The sequence below is a fragment of the Lepidochelys olivacea genome, assembly GCF_965140295.1.
Source record: "Lepidochelys olivacea isolate rLepOli2 genome assembly, chromosome: 4".
Classification (NCBI taxonomy): domain Eukaryota; kingdom Metazoa; phylum Chordata; order Testudines; family Cheloniidae; genus Lepidochelys; species Lepidochelys olivacea.
In genome coordinates, this window is record NC_140414.1 from 108,043,644 (window position 1) to 108,060,945 (window position 17,302).

The following is a 17,302-nucleotide window of genomic DNA, read 5'->3' on the forward strand; positions in this document are numbered from 1 at the left end:
TGTTTGCGGGAACCAGATGGTGACCGAGCTAGCGTGCTAAAAAGTGTAACTGCAGTGGCACTAGTGGTGGGGGTGGCTAGCCACCCTGAATACATGCCTAGGGTCTTGGATGAAATCATACTTGGGATGTCTAGCCCTTCCCACCACTTGCAGAGCCATGGTTACACTTATACCTTTACTGTGCTAGCTCAGTCAGTTCTAGCATAGGTATATCTACCCTAGCTCAGAAGAACTTGTCCAGCTCTAGCATAGACATACTCTGAGACACTCGACCCTGCTTGGGAGTCGGAAGAAAGTAGGCCTGCCTAGGTTATCATCAAGGGATGGTAAGCCTTTAGGTAAAATAGACATGCATGTAGACTGTTTTGTTGCTTTAAAATCCTTCTCTAAAAGTTTTGTTTCCTTTGCAAAATGAACAGTACATTTTTTCCCCCCCAAGAATACTGTCCGATGACTATATACTACTGGTCACAGACTCACAGAGGGAAGAACTACAGATAGCCAAACTCATCTGGACTTGACCTGCTGGGTGAGAAGTTGATACACCAGGCTTGGGCTACTGGGTGCGTAAGAGTGGGAGAATTTCAGAATTCTGCCCCAGATAGATGAAGGCCCCAAACTTAATACCTGAGCAGGTACACTCAGAGAGACCAGAAAGGGGGACAGAGGTGCAACTAAACCTCTAACTGTGACTTCAGTTATCATTGTCCAATACAATGCAGATTTTTTTTTCTTGACCATTTGTAAGAAATGTTTCAGACAGGCACACCCATTGTGCTGCTTGCAGAAAGGGAAGACCATGACACTAGTCTTAGTTTGTATGTATCTCTCTGTGTACACTCAAAGACCAACAGGAATAACTGGGAACTGGTGAGTTGTCACTTTAATACTCTGAATAAACTCCAGGCCTTTAGTGGCATGTTTTATTAGGAAATACAAGTTTGTTGTTTTGTTTTCTTAATCTGGAAAATAAATCTATTCAAGTTTTCTTCTGCAACTATTTCCACTGACTCTCTATGTTCCTATTTGAGTTTTAGGGCAAAATTCTGCTCTGTGTCATCACTGTAAATTCACTGTAACTGAAGTCAATGGGGTTATATAAGAGCTAAGTATTAAAGTGAAGTTATAGTGATGCAATTGAGAACAGAATTTCACTCTTGCTTTTCCCTAGGTAAAAATCTCAGTGCCCAGAGATTTCTGGAAAGCAAGTTTCAGGTTAATTCTGAAGTGGATCCATTCCTTTGAGTGGGGAATGATATATATGTCCAATATATGTACAATAGTCCTTTAGACAAGTAATATACCATTACAATCTGTGTATGTTCAGCAGCCTTTTGTTACTCCCAGGAGTCATTAAAATATAAGAAATATTTGCCATACAATACCTCTTTGATTCATTTCCACCCCATATTATACCATATGTTATGGCAATCTTTCTGGCTAGTTCACCACACGTGAGGGGACTTAGTTAGCTAGGGTGAAGCAACATCTGTAGGAGTGGTTTATTTTAATTTTTCATCCCTCAAAAGCACAGATTCCATCAAATTCACAACAAGCCAGGATTATTTTTATTGTATCACACTATATACATACAAACATTAATTTAATTATGTTGGGTCAGATTGTGACCAGCATTTTATGCGTTTGTTGGAGAAACAGGACAGTGCCCAAAAGGGACAGAAGGATCATGACTCTACACCCTCTGCACCTACCCAAACATGACCCCTTCCCCAGAGCAGGCCAGGTAAGAAATAGGGAGTGGACTACATCAACCTATAGGTGGACAATCTCTGCACTTCTGAAATGCACAGGGCCACTTCCTCAAGCTCCCTATTGAGCAAAAGGTTTTAGCTAATTGTTTGACTGCACTCAGAGTTCATTCTTTAAAAATGTTCAAGAGACTGAACAACAAAACTTGGCCAAATTTATTGTCTAAAGACAAAGTGGTACAATACAAAAAAAGAGACATACCCTCCTTCTGGGAAGTAAATTTTCACATCCTGTCCACCTTACACATAAGGTATGTTTCAAAGATATGCATTTCAGCTAGTGATATTTATAGTATAATTTTAGAAGTTACAAAACTCTTTACATGTCATTTAAACTTTAAGTTTAACCCACCAATTTATGCCAGTTTTGTCCTTAGAACCTCCCCATGCTTTCTCATATCTAATTTTTAATACTACATTCCAAGTGTTGATGCACCATGAAAGTACTCCCTAACTTGGTACAAAGTATTAATACAGCTTTGCTTTGATGAGTTTCCTATTTTCTGATGCCAAAGATGCCTTCAGCTTTCCTAAGGATAGTGGGATGCTTGACATAGGTGAATAGAATTGTTGGAAGAGCATAATACATTCATTTAACATAAATTGGACTATTTTAGTCCAATTATATTATATTCATATTGTGCACATAATACCTATTAATATAATTATATTCATATTGTGCACATAATACCTATTAATGTCATGTATACTATGCCCAACATGTACGTATTGGCTAATCAATATACCTTGGGAGGTGCATCTGGGAACCAGCATAACTTCAATGAAGCTGGTGATAAAATGGCAGTTTGTCCTTTCATGTATAAACAATGATGCTTTCTCTTTTCAGAGTATAGTGGGAAAATCCAGATTCTCTTCTGCATCCAGTTTCCTCTGGGTACATTGAGGGGAAAAGGGAGAAGGGTAACTCTCCCTGATTCACAGGTTGGCTCTCTGCTACCCATAGTTTAGTTTATGGCAGCTGTGAAGGGGTGGATAAACCCCACACTAGGGAGATGGCTATAGGAACAACTCTGAGCCTGGGAAGCCCTACCTGTCAGGCATGCTCCAGTAGGAGGAGAAGCTTAAAATGGAGACAGATCAGCCCAGCCAGGTGGTTGGCAGAGGGAGGCAGACCTGTACTGCTACAGAGGGACCACACCAGAAGGGTACATCTCCAGGAGGAGGACTGAAGACCAAAGCAGGCATTTCCTAGCCTGCAGATGCGCAGGGGTTGGATTGCCAGAGACAGCCACAAGCCACAGCACACCATGAGGAGGGACACAGTGGGAGGAAGAGAGCCAGATCACAGGTAGCAAATACTGTCCTTACAGTGCTCAAGAGAGCCCCAGTGGGAACCTGGTGGAGTGGGAGGTGCCAGTCTCCCCTACTCCTAACCACCAGGAGGGTCTGCCACTGCAAACTCTTACTGTTGGGTAGGGGCTCACTCATTCCCAAACTATTGTAGCCCAAAAGTCTGCTCACAAGCTGAGATTAACTGGAGCACTGTGGTAGTCTAATCACATGCCTGTCTGCAGCATACTCCCTAAACTGGAGCCAGAATGGGAGGGATGGCATAGGAGTCCATAATACCACATGTATACCACCAGAGGACATAAACATGGCCAATGACAGGTAAATTCTCATTTGATGAAAACTGGCCAGTTTCTGAATCCTTTAAGTCACAAGAGTGACTGAAAGGGGCTGAATCATGCTAGAGAATCAGGCCTCAACTGTATTTAATGTTAGTCCTTTAACAAGAAGAGGTACTGAATATTATAAGAAGATTCCCATAAATTTTGGGAAGTTAGAAATGGACCGTTATAAAATTAAGGTCAGGCACAAAAAGAATAGAGCACCACTCACAATGAATAGATAGGACAGTCAGTGAGAAAGTATTAATAGGTCGCAAGTTGAAGTGTGTGGAAAGAAAAGTTGTACAGGACATGAATGCTCGTTAAAGAAAAGAAATGGAATACTACACAAGAACAACCCAGGAGAAAATGAAAGTTGAGGGAGTGACCGAGAAAAAATGGCAGAGAAGAAATTAAAATGGAGTGAGAATTAATCTCTCTCTTCCTTGAAGGTTTTGGTGCTGGCTACATGGGTTGAGTTGCCTTCTTATTAACTCGTATGCACTCTGTAACCTGAAGATCTAAAGGGTAAGGGGTTCGGTGCTCCCATACATTGGGGAATGGGAAAAATTGCCACAGTGTTGTTTCATCTGCATAAGCTAGTTACACAGTATTCCAGAAGGGAAGAAGTTCTCTTCCCCCACAGAGGGAAGTATAGCTACAGTTAGCTCTCTACTCAATTGTCCTCCAATGATATTTTTGGAGTCACCAAAACGCCACAAATTCAGAATTGGTTGAGTAATGGAAATCAGAGTGGTGCTTGTCCTTTGGAGGCCCTAAGCAGTAGTATTTTCCCCCTCTCCCCCACAAAACATGCTAAAAAAATGAATGGGGTCCCCCTTGGGTTGTGTGTGGGGCCCCCATTTGCTTAATCTGCTTACACCTGCACCAGCTCTGGTGGAAATGAAGAGAAAGAGATGAATGAGCTCTTGCCTTGTTGCAAAGTTGTTGTATCAACCAGGCAAGGTACTAACAAGTTTCAAAAGGACTTTATTTTCAAAGTGAAAACCTCTTTACCAACCTGCTGCTGCACTCTCTGTAGCTTTCTCCCAGCCTCTCAACTCCTCCCCCATCCTTCGTTTCCTGTCCTTTCAGACTCCCAACAGCCAGTGCTCCCAATTCTAATAATTACAAGCAACATCTAAACACCACATTCCCTCCTCTCTTAAGAAACTCTCCCAATTAAAATAAACATTATTGTTCTAACCACAGGAACAAATATGAAACAAGGCACTATGCTGTTGGCAGAAATATTACAGTGAAAACACTGTAGATACTACATAACATAGTCTCTAGTCCAGACAGGTGGTCATCTGGGTCTGACAGGCCATTTCTCAAGCCCCGGTTCCAGTGCAAAGTCTTGTTGTGTTGGTACTATGGTGAAGTCATCCAATGCAGACTGGGTGTTGGCATAATCTCCTCTCGGTACATAGGCAAGTGCAAGATAAGAAGCATTCCATATCCACCCATCTGAAAGTCGATAGGTGTAAGGTCCCTTCTTCTCTATGATTTTAAGAGGAGCTGTGAATGTATGGTCCCCTTTGTGTAAAATTCCAGGTTTTCGTATTCTAACGAAGGAACCACACTCAAAATTTGGTTCCTTAGCACCCCGCCGCTTGTCTGTGAAAGCCTTAGTCTTTGCTTGGTTCTGTTTGATTGTTTTTCTCTGAGCATTACTCAGTCCTTGAAGCAAATTCAACAGTCCTCTCTGTGTTGTCCTCATACAGTTGTGTGAGAGCAGCCCCAAGTCCATAATCAGAAGCATCAGTAGTTACAATTGTGGGCAATGCAGGACTGAATAGTGCAAGTACTGGACTATGTATAATCAAGTCTTTCACCGTTTCAAAACTAGCTTGTGCATCCGTTGTCCACTCTAAGATTGAACTTTTCCGTAGTAATTCCCGTAATGGTTCAATGACAGAAGCATAATTGGGAATGAATTTTGCATACCAGGAGGTAAGACCCAAGAAGGAATGTAAGGTTTGCAAATCTGTTGGAGGAGGAGCATTTGAAATTGCCAGGATATGATTTGGATCAGGTTTTAGTCCAGCCTGTGAAATTGTATGCCCCAGAAAGGAGAGTTCAGTTCGTCTAAATTTGCATTTGGACCTATTGAGCTGGAGGTCTGCTGTGCTGATGCAGTTTAGTACAGACTGCAGATTATTGTCATGCTCCTCAGAAGTATTTCCAGACACAATAATATCATCCAGATAGCACTGAACTTCATGTTGATTCTTCAGAATCAATTACATCATTTTTTAGAAGGCACTTGAGGCAGATGCGAAACCGTATGGTACACGTTTAAAACAAAAGAGTCCCTCATGTGTAATAAAGGCTGTGAGGTCTCTGCTATCTTCATGCAACATAACCTGGTGGTATGCACTCTGCAAATCAAGAGTAGAAAACATCTTGCTCCATGGAGTTCTACAAATACTTCTTCTATGTGAGGAAGAGGATGTCTGTCAATCACAAAAGCTTTATTTGTCTCCCTTAAGTCCACACAAAGGCGAATGCCTCCACCCTTCTTCTGTGTCACTACTATAGGTGAAACCCATTATGAGGAGTTGATCTCTTCAATAAGGTCCTTTTGAACAAGTTTTCTCAGTTCCTCTGAAACAGCTTCCCTGACTGAAAAAGCGCTGTACCTTCTGTCGTACAGGCATCACATTATTCCGCATTTTAACTTTATGCAGAAACCCATAAGCACAGCCGAGTTTCTCCTCATCCTGGTATTGGGTCCCAGCTGAAACTGGTGTACCGCAAGAGTGCTTTGCTGAGGAAGATCAATTCATCCATTAACTACCCAAAGATTTAAAGCAGCCAATAAATCTCTGCCAAGGATATGAGTGCCTTTGTGGACAATAAGAAAATGAGTACTTGTGGCACCTTAGAGACTAACAAATTTATTTGAGCATGAGCTTTCGTGAGCTACAGCTCACTTCATCGGATGCATTTGTGGACAATGTAGAACTCTGCAGTTACACAGCAATCAACAAAAGTAACTATTACTGGCAGGCAGGCATGTACTGGAATATGGTTTTTCAAATAGCACACCAAGTGAAGTTTGGGTTCAGTAAGCCTTGGTCTACACTAGGAGTTGAGGTTGAATTTAGCCTCATTAAATCGATTTAACCCTGCACCCGTCCACATGATGAAGCCCCTTTTTTTACTTAAAGGGCTCTTTAAATCGATTTCCTTACTCCACCCCTGACAAGGGGATTAGCTCTGAAATTGGCCTTCCTGGGTCGAATTTGGGGTACTGTGGACACAATTAGACGGTATTGGCCTCCGGGAGCTATCCCAGAGTGCTCCATTGTGACCGCTCTGGACAGGTCTCTCAACTCAGATGCACTGGCCAGGTAGACAGGAAAAGGCCTGCGAACTTTTGAATTTCAATTTCCTGTTTGGCTAGTGTGGCAAGCTGCAGGTGACCATGCAGAGCTCATCAGCAGAGGTGAGCATGATGGAGTCCCAGAATCGAAAAAGAGCTCCAGCATGGACCGAATGGGAGGTATGGGATCTGATTACTGTATGGGGAGAGGAATCCATGCTATCAGAACTCCGTTCCAGTTTTCGAAATGCCAAAACATTTGTCAAAATCTCTCAGGGCATGAAGGACAGAGGCCATAACAGGGACCCGAAGCAGTGCTACATGAAACTTAAGGAGCTGAGGCAAGCCTACCAGAAAACCAGAGAGGCGAATGGCCACTCCGGGTCCGAGCCCAAAACATGCCACGTCTATGATGAGCTGCATGCCATTTTAGGGGGTTCAGCCACCACTACCCCAGCCGTGTTGTTTGACTCCTTCAATGGAGATGGAGGCAACATGGAAGCAGGTTTTGGGGACAAGGAAGATGATGAGGAGGAGGAGGTTGTAGATAGGTCACAGCAAGCAAGTGGAGAAACCAGTTTTCCCAACAGCCAGGAACTGTTTCTCACGCTGGACCAGGAGCCAGTACCCCCCGAACCCACCCAAGGCTGCCTCCCGGACCCACCAGGTGGAGAAGGGACCTCTGGTGAGTGTACCTTTTAAAATACTGTACATGGTTTAAAAGCAAGCATGTGTAATGATTAATTTGCTCTGGCATTCGCAGTTCTCCTGGATGTATTCCCAAAGCCTTTGCAAAAGGTTTCTGGGGAGGGCAGCCTTATTCCGTCCACCATGGTAGGACACTTTACCACTCCAGGCTGGTAGCACGTACTTGGGAATCATTGTACAACAAAACATTGAAGTGTATGTTTGCTGGTGTTCAAACAACATCCATTCTTTATCTCTCTGTGTTATCATCAGGAGACTGATATCATTCATGGTCACCTGGTTGAAATAGGTTGCTTTTCTTAAGGGGACATTCAGAGGTGCCCGTTCCTGCTGGGCTGTTTGCCTGTGGCTGAACAGAAATGTTCCCCACTGTTAGCCACAGGGAGGGGGGAGGGGTTAGCCACGCGCTAAGGGGGAGGCAAAATGCAACCTTGGAACAAAAGCACATGTGCTATGTATGTAATGTTAACAGCAAGGTTTACCATGAAAGAGTGTACCCATTGTTCTATAAAATGTGTCTTTTTAAATACCACTGTCCCTTTTTTTTTCTCTACCAGCTGCATGTGTTTCAGTGATCACAGGATCTTCTCCTTCCCAGAGGCTAGTGAAGATTAGAAGGCAAAAAAAATGCACTCATGATGAAATGTTCTCTGAACTCATGCTGTTCTCCCACACTGACAGAGCATGGACAAATGAGTGGAGGCAAACAATGTCAGAGTGCAGGAAAGCACAAAATGACTGGAAGGAGAGGTGGTGGACTGAGGAGAGTAAGTGGCGGGCTGAAGAAAGGGCTGAAGCTGAAAGGTGGCGGCAGCATGATGAGAGGAGGCAGGATTCAATGCTGAGGCTGCTGGAGGATCAAACTAATGCGCTCCAGCATATGGTTGAGCCGCAGGAAAGACAGCAGGAGCACAGACTGCCGCTACAGCCCCTGTGTAACCAACCGCCCTCCTCCCCAAGTTCCATAGCCTCCTCACCCAGACGCCCAAGAACGTGGTGGGGGGGCCTCTGGCCACTCAGCCACTCCACCCCAGAAGATTGCCCAAGCAACAGAAGGCTGACATTCAATAAGTTTTAAGGTTTTAAACTTTTAAAGTGCTGTGTGGCCTTGTCCTTCCCTCCTCCACTACCCCTCCTGGCGCTTCTCTCCTCCACCACCCCTCCCGGGCTACCTTGGTAGTTATCCCTCTATTTGTGTGATGAATTAATAAAGAATGCATGAATGTGAAGCAACAATGCCTTTATTGCCTCTGCAAGCGGTGATCAAAGGGAGGAGGGGAGGGTGGTTAGCTTACAGGGAAGTAGAGTGAACCAAGGTGCGGGGAGGTTTCATCAAGGAGAAAAAACCAGAACTTTCACACCGTAGCCTGGCCAGTCATGAAACTGGTTTTCAAAACTTCTCTGATGTGCAACTCACCCTCCTGCGCTCTTCTAACCGCCCTGGTGTCTGGCTGTGCGAAACCAGCAGCCAGGCGATTTGCCTCAACCTCCCACCCCACCATAAACGTCTCTCCCTTACTCTCACAGATATTGTGGAGCGCACAGCAAGCAGTAATAACAGTGGGAATATTGGTCTCGCTGAGGTCTAACCGAGTCAGTAAACTGCACCAGCGCACTTTTAAACTTCCAAATGCACATTGTACCACCATTCTGCACTTGCTCAGCCTGTAGTTGAACAGCTCCTGACTACTGTCCAGGCTGCCTGTGTATGGCTTCATGAGCCATGCCATTAAGGGGTAGGCTGGGTCCCCAAGGATAACTATAGGCATTTCAACATCCCCAACGGATATTTTCTGGTCTGGGAATAAAGTCCTTTCTGGCAGCTTTTGAAACAGACCAGAGTTCCTGAAGATATGAGCGTCATGTACCTTTCCTGGCCATCCCACGTTGATGTTGGTGAAACGTCCCTTGTGATCCACCAGTGCTTGCAGCACTATTGAAAAGTACCCCTTGCGGTTTATGTACTCGCTGGCTTGGTGCTCTGGTGCCAAGATAGGGATGTGGGTTCCGTCTGTGGCTCCACCACAATTAGGGAATCCCATTGCAGCAAAACCATCCACTATGACCTGCACATTTCCCAGGGTCACTACCCTTGATATCAGCAGATCTTTCATTGCGTTGTCTACTTGCATCACAGCAGCCCCCACAGTAGATTTGCCCACTCCAAATTGATTCCCAACTGACTGGTAGCTGTCTGGTGTTGCAAGCTTACACAGGGCTATTGCCACTCGCTTCTCAACTGTGAGGGCTGCTCTCATCTTGGTATTCTTGCGCCTCCGGGCAGGGGAAAGCAAGTCACAAAGTTCCATGAAAGTTCTCTTACAGATGCGAAAGTTTTGCAGCCACTGGGAATTGTCCGAGACCTGCAACACCTGCAACAGCAGTCCCACCAGTCTGTGCTTGTTTCCCGAGCCCAGAATTGGCGTTCCGCCGCATGAACCTGCCGCATTATCACCATGATGCCCACATTGCCAGGGCCTGTGCTTTGAGAGAAGTCTGATTCCATGTCCTCATCACTCTCATCACCGCGCTGACGTTGCCTACTCGCCCAGTTTCGCTTTGCCAGGTTTTGGTGCTGCATATACTGCTGGATAATGCGTGTGGTGTTTAATGTGCTCCGAATTGTTAAAGTGATCTGAGAGGGCTCCATGCTTGCGGTGGTATGGCGTCTGCACAGAAAAAAGGTGTGGAACGATTGTCTGCTGTTGCCCTAATGGAGGGAGGGGGGACTGATGACATGGCTTACAGGGTTGGCTTACAGGGAATTAAAATCAACAAAGGGGGTGGCTTTGTGAGAAATTGAATGCCCCCCTAAAGGATAGAACTCAAAACCTCAAGGATAGAACCCAAAACTGAGTTTAGCAGGCCCTTGATTTCATGGAGGGAGGGAGGAGAAAATGAATACAAAACAAACCTGGTCTACCTCTTGTTTTGAGCCACTTCATCTATCTTTATACATCTTGCTGGCAGCAGACTGTGAAGTATGACCGCTAGCCATCGTCATCTCCTGGGTGCTCGGCAGAAGAAGGTGCAGTATGACTACTGGCCATCGTTTTCTGATGGCTGCTGATTAAAAGACAGTGCACTGCCGGTAGCACTCAATTGCCATGAGACAAATCTTAAAAGGGAAATGACCTGGCTGAGTCACTCCCATGTTTGCCCAGGTGCCCCTGACCTCATCGAGGTCGGTTAAAAGAGCACCCAGGACTACATTGATGATGGCTACTAGTCATACTGCACTGTCTGCTGCCAAAAGGCAATAAACTGCTGCTGTGTAGCAATGCAGTACCGCGTCTGCCAGCACCCAGGAGACATACAGTGACGATTAGCTGAGTGGCTTCATGCTTGCCATGGTATGGGGTCTGCACAGGTAACTCAAGAAAAAAGGTGCAAAATGATTGTTTGCCCTTGCTTTCACGGAAGGAGGGAGGGAAGGGGGGCCTGACGATATGTACCCAGAACCACCCGCGACAATGTTTTAGCCCCATCAGGCACTGGAATTTCTACCCAGAATTCAAATGGGAGGTGGAGACTGTGGAAACTGTGGGATAGCTACCCACAGTGCAACACTCCGGAAGTCGATGGTTGCCTCGGTACTGTGGACACACTCAGCTGACTATATGCACTTAGAGCATTTTTGTGGGGACACACACAATCAACTGTATAAAAATTGCTTTCTACAAAACCAACTTCTATAAATTTGACCTAATTTCGTAGTGTAGAGACACATCTTTAAAGTAATGCAGATAGATGAAATCAGGTAGTATAGATACTGCTGAGCCAGTGTCCAGCATTAGCTGAATAGAGTGTGGTTTGCCTGAGGGTATGGCGGAAACGTTTACTGTGCACTTTATCTGTTCTGGAATATGTACAGTAGTGATATTGTCCACGCTCAGCACAGTAACATGTGGTATTGTAACTGCATGCACCTGTTGATTGAACTGACTACTGCGACATACTTTAGCAAAATGTCCAATCTTTTTGCAATGATTGCACTGAGCTACTTTTGCTGGACATCCTGTGTAGCTTGCAAGGTGTTGTGGGGATCCACAGTGAAAACATGCTTTTACTGTATTTTGAATTTGCTGATTCGGTGGTTTTTCATTAGTTTTCCCCTTGCAATTGTGTGTCTGTAGTGGTAGTGAACTTTTCTGCAAAGGAGTCACAGCCTGGACTGTGCCTCCTGTATCCATGCTCATTATTTTGGCTTCAGCTGTAGCTGACTCAATTTGAGTAGCAATGGTTATTGCTTTTTCTAGTGTAAGTTGTGGTTCTAGAAGCAAGTGTTCTCTTATATGAAGCATGGTTGTTTTCTCAATGAGCAGGTGTCTAATCATATCTCATTTGCCATATTGCCAAAGTCACAAGTTACAATCAGACTCCTCAGGGAAGCAATACACTGCATTATAGTTTCCCCTGGTTTCTGCTCACGCTGGCGAAATCTGTAGCGATTAGCTACTACATTCACTTTTGGCACAAAAAAAATTCTTTAATGCAGTGAGTGCAGTCTCATATTTATCATCTGCAAGGGGAAAAGTGTAAAATATACACTACCCTTCTGCTCAAAGGCAGTGCATTAGCAGAGCACGCTTTCTCACTTCAGAAATCTCTGTAGCACTGATTGCAAGCAGATAAGTCTTTAACGTATGGAGCCAGGTAGTAAAAGCAATTGGAGGCTCACCTGGGCTTTGCAGAAATGGTGCAGGTGGGTTCAGAGGCAGAAGATCCATTCTTGTTGCCAAAATGTTGTATCAACCAGGCAAGGCACTAACAAGCTCCAACAGGACTTTATTTTCAAAGTGAAAACCTCTTTACCAACCTGCTGCTACAACCTCTGTAGCTTTCTCCCAGCCTCTCAACTCCTCCCCTCTCCTTCCTGTTTCCTGTCCTTTCAGACTCCCAACAGCCAGTGCTCCCAATTCTAATAATTACAAGCAACATCTAAACATCACAAAAGTGGTAGTCTACAAGATCAAAACTTGGCTAACACAATCACAACCTGCCAGTGAAATTATAGTCAGAAAAGTTTTTTTGCATGGTAAGTCTACTGATGATTCATTGACTTGGTTGAATCCAGTCATAATATCTTTTTTCACTGAAATAGAAGAGAGTAAATATGTATTTCCTATCTACAGATATGGATTGTGTTGTTCTCTAATTTAGTGAAAAGAAGACATTAACTGGATTCAGCTAGAGGTGGTTAAAATGATCCACATTTGAGTTTTTTAAAAAATTTTCATTGAAATTGACAAAAAGGATTCTTTTTTTCTTTTGCAAAGATATTTGTGAATAAAAGATCTTTGAGGATTTAGCCAAATAATCTTAGTATGAATTCAAAACACAACAGATGTTATCTAGGCCAATCTTTTCAAAATAGGGTAATCTAACCTTAGGCAGCAAAGTCTGAGAACTTTGGCCTTAGTTCATCCACTGTAAAACATCAGCAAAAAGCTTTTTTTGATTCTCTCTATTTCTTTGATAGCTATAACATGCATGTCAGAGACATATAAGACTAAATGTTAATTTATATTAGTTGAAAATGTGGATATACTTCAATTCATACAATTATAATTGGCCTCTCTTCAGACTTTTAGTTTCAGTGTGAATAGTATCTGAAACCAACAAATTAGGTGAAAAAAGAGGCTCAGGCAATTACCAGAATGAAAGGAAATTAATAGTGGAAGCTTGATGTACTTCAGGGAATCAGAGAATGAAGAAATATAACTGCTAGTCACACCTGTGCTGATTTGCACTGTCAAATTGAAATTATCATGAGTAAATATAATTACTTAGAAAATTTAATAAATACTTCTGGAGTTCTGAAAACAGCACTTGAATTTACAAATTATACAGATATAAATGTTGTTGCATACCTACAAAATAGCACCTTTAAAAGGATTTAATTAGCATGCAGCTAGGATATCCACCACAATGATGATTGGGTAGCTAAAGGTTGTTATAAATTAAGGTAAAAAAGTTGTATGTCATACTATATCTTAATTAACAACCTTTTACATGCAATGTTTTCCCTTGTTTATTTAACTTTTTCAAATAAAGTATTATTTCCAGCTCTTTAGTTATCCTTGAGAGACAAATGCTCTTCTCATGAGTTATAAACAAGGTTTTAATAATAGGGAATTAGTAAATATTTGTAAAACTTGAGATGAAGTGCCCTAAATAAGCATTTAATTAATGACTAAAACAGTTATTGCTACTCAGGCTGTAATGATTGCCAATAATTGCTTTACGTAATGTAATGGTTATGCAATTACCATAAATAGAGGGAAGCAATAAAAATTAGAAATACAACTTTTTTTCAGTAAATTTTAATTTTTCTGCTCTTAGGAATCATAAGAGTGATTGATTGACCTTTTACAAAATGGATATTAAAATATTCAACCATCAGTTCACCTGTAAGTTTTGACTGACTCACTCATATTGATAACCAAGTTTCATGCCATAATGATGACTAAGCCTCTTTAAAAGTTTATCAGATATTCATATATTTCCCTAATCATTGTACAATGAAAACATGAGTCCGAGAAAGGAAAACTATGAGATGGAAAACTAATTATGTCACATTACAGTTTAACACTGAGTATGTAAAATGAAAAATAGGGTTAAGTACTAGTTATTTGTGGTCGCTATTTTGAATATTCATAGTAAATAAGAGAAAAGATTCACTACGTAAATGCATTAACATTGAAGATTCTTTCAGTAATTTAACAATTATTGTGGTATTGTTTAATTGTGGTAATTTAACAAATGTTACCAAAAAATGTGGTATTTAAAGTTATTCTGGAATAATGAATTGAAAAGATTTGCCTCACTCTCCCCACAAAAACCTAACCTCTGGGCTGTGGGAATTCTGGGGTGGGTCTCAATCTATCCTTTTCCACTTTGTATAAAATACTCAAATAGTCATTAGAATAGGAACTGGAACTTTGGTGTCCCACATCCCAGATGAGCAATCTATCCACTGAGCTATAGAGTCATTCTTACTAAATTTGGTGTTCCAGGTCATCCAAGAATCACAGCATTCTGTGTAAACTGTGAAATGGTAGGGAGCTTGTTAGTTCTAAAGTATCTAAAGCAGAAGTCAGGAAGTTGTAGTACTTCCAAAATTCTTCCACTCCTTGGCCTCTTCGTTGTGGAGACTTTCTATAAGTACTTCTTGTCATTTGGAAGGATCCAACAGTTTTCTGGGGCTGACCAGGAGGTAGGAAACCTGGATTCAAGTACCTACTCTACCTCAGGCACAGAGGAGATTCTCAGATACTCTGAGAATCCTTCTGGGATTTAGGCACTGAGATGCTCAGTGGTGTCAGGACTGAAGCAGCTATTCAAATATCCACCAGAAGATATTTAGGTGCCATGAGGGCTTACTTGTGGAAATTAAGGCACCTCTAGAGGATTATGCTGCAGTGAACTGCGAGTTTGTTTGAAGCCACAGGCATTCAATGTTCGACTTAGGCACCTAAAAGAGCAACTAGAAATCTAAGGGTGTGTCTACCCAGCCTGCAGCAGTGAGCCTCCCAGGCCGGGTTGACTGACTCACGCTAGTAGGGCTTATACTATACTTTACAGTATCTCTGTAAAAATAGCTGTATAGACAGCACTTTGAAGTTGTGATTCAGGCTGGAGCTCAAGCTCTGAAGCCCTCTTCCCTCCCTTGGGTTCAGAGCCTGAGATCCAGCCTGAGTCACAAATTCAAAGCACTCTCTGTACCAGGGATTGGCAACCTTTGGCATGCGGCCCACTAGGGTAAGTCCCCTGGTGGGCAGGGCCAGTTTGTTTACCTGCCGCATCCACAGGTTTGGCCAATCGCAGCTCCCACTGGTTTGCCATTCCAAGTCAATGGGGGCTGTGGAAAGTGGTGCAGGCCGAGGGATGGAGCAACCCCACCAGATCCATGGTGATCCATTCAAAAGGAACTTCGATGATTGGCAGAGGTACCAAAGGGACTCTTAGATGTGGATGAGGGCTGTGTAATTGACATTCGAGACAGGGAGGTGCAGTACCGCCAGTGATGAGCTGCCAGAAGCTGAAGAACTGTTTCCTTCAGTCACTCTGGGCCTTCGGCAGCACTTCGGTGGCATGTCCTTCAGTCGCTCCAGGCCTTCGGCGGCACTGAAGCACCTGCTGCCAAAGTGCCACAGAGGGCTCGGAGTGCCACCGAGTGAGTAAAAATTCACAGGGGGGCCTCCCCAGCCGAGAGCACAGGCAGGACGGACAGGATGGTCCCACGGGCTGCATGTGGCCCGCGGGCTGGAGTTTGCCCACCCCTTTAACAAACGGTTTTAAATCGGCTTCAAAATTTAGCAACCGGTTCGCGCGAACTGGTGCGAACCGGCTCCAGCTCACCACTGAGTACTGCCAGACATCCTCATGTACCCTGTCCAGAAAAACCTGTGCAAGATTCACGCCTCAGTTTTCTCCGCCCCTAGGTGTCCTCCAAATGGTGACAGTGGGCAAGGTTTAATATTGCTCTCTGGTGTTTCCACTGTACTAGGAGCTGGTGTACCTCTTGTCCCTGCACATGCATGACCCGGTACAGGAGGTCCTTCTTGATTAAGAAGTATGGACCCGGCCCTGCTATGGGTACCCCATCTATCTTAGCCACCTCCTTCCTGGCACTTTCATACCTTGAGTCTTCCACCTGGTCCTGTCTGAAAGTTGCCCTCCCGGGGCTTATCAGCTGGAACTCTGAGGGTTCTTCATCTTCCCTCTCGGCTGGCTCTGTGGGGTTGGGGTTGGAATCAGTTGCTGAACCTTCCTAGGTCTCCGAGTCCTTCCTTTTAGTAGCCCGTCTACATAGGCGGCCCTTTGTCCTTGTAGCAGGATTCGGGTACCCAAGGCCTTGGCAGCCCTTCTTTCCCTTTTGGTCTTCCAGCCTCTCCCGGGGGCGGGGAATAGTTCCTGGGATACTTCTGCAAACACTGGGGAGAACATTCTGCTGTGGAGGCCTCCCTCAGTTTGGGGACTCCCCTTCCTCCCACCCCTCCAATGGGAGCAAGTTTCCAAACCTGGGGAAATCTCTTCCAATGATCATGGGATAGGGAAGGTGTGGGACAACCTGGTGACATTTCCCTGAACTTCTAATTTTACTGGTATAAAGGGGTAGTAGCTAACAGTCCCATGGACACATGTTACCCCTGTACATTTAGCTTGCGTTAACCGGCTGCACTTTACTAGTTTATCTGAGATCAGGGTGATAGTGCACCCGGAATCTATGAGCGCCATGGATTCCACCCCATCCACTTTTACTGGCCTTGTATATTTGTGTGGGGTAACAGTGACCCCCCACAAAGTTGAGTAGTGAGCATGAGCCACTCCAGTTCCCAAGATTACACTGCATGGGCTCTTCGAGGTTGGTGCACTGGGCCACTATGTGACCCAACTCCCCACACCCGTATAGTTACTTCTCCTTTTCTGTGCATTAGGATATTTAGCCTTGGGGTTTCCTCCACTCAAGCCATTCCCATCCTTCTGGATTCCCATCTGGTCTTCGGCCTCCCTTTTCTTCCATCTTGAGGTCCCTGGGTGTCTGGTCACTTGTACCCCTGTGGTTGATGTTGGTTGCTTGCCTTGAACAGTGCCTTCCTTAGGTAGATGGGTCAATTCCCTGGCCATCAGTCATCTTTCTACCAGCACAATTGTTTTGTCGTAGGTGGATGGATCATGCTGGCCTACCCATGCACGAAGGTCTGGCACTAGTCTCCACATAAATTGGTCTATGACCAACATCTCCAAAACTTCCTCCAAGCTGCATCCCTCAGGCCATAGCCACTTCCAAGCAAGGTGCATCAAATCAAACAGCTGAGACCTTGGTGGCTTGCTCCCCTGATACTTCCGATCATGGA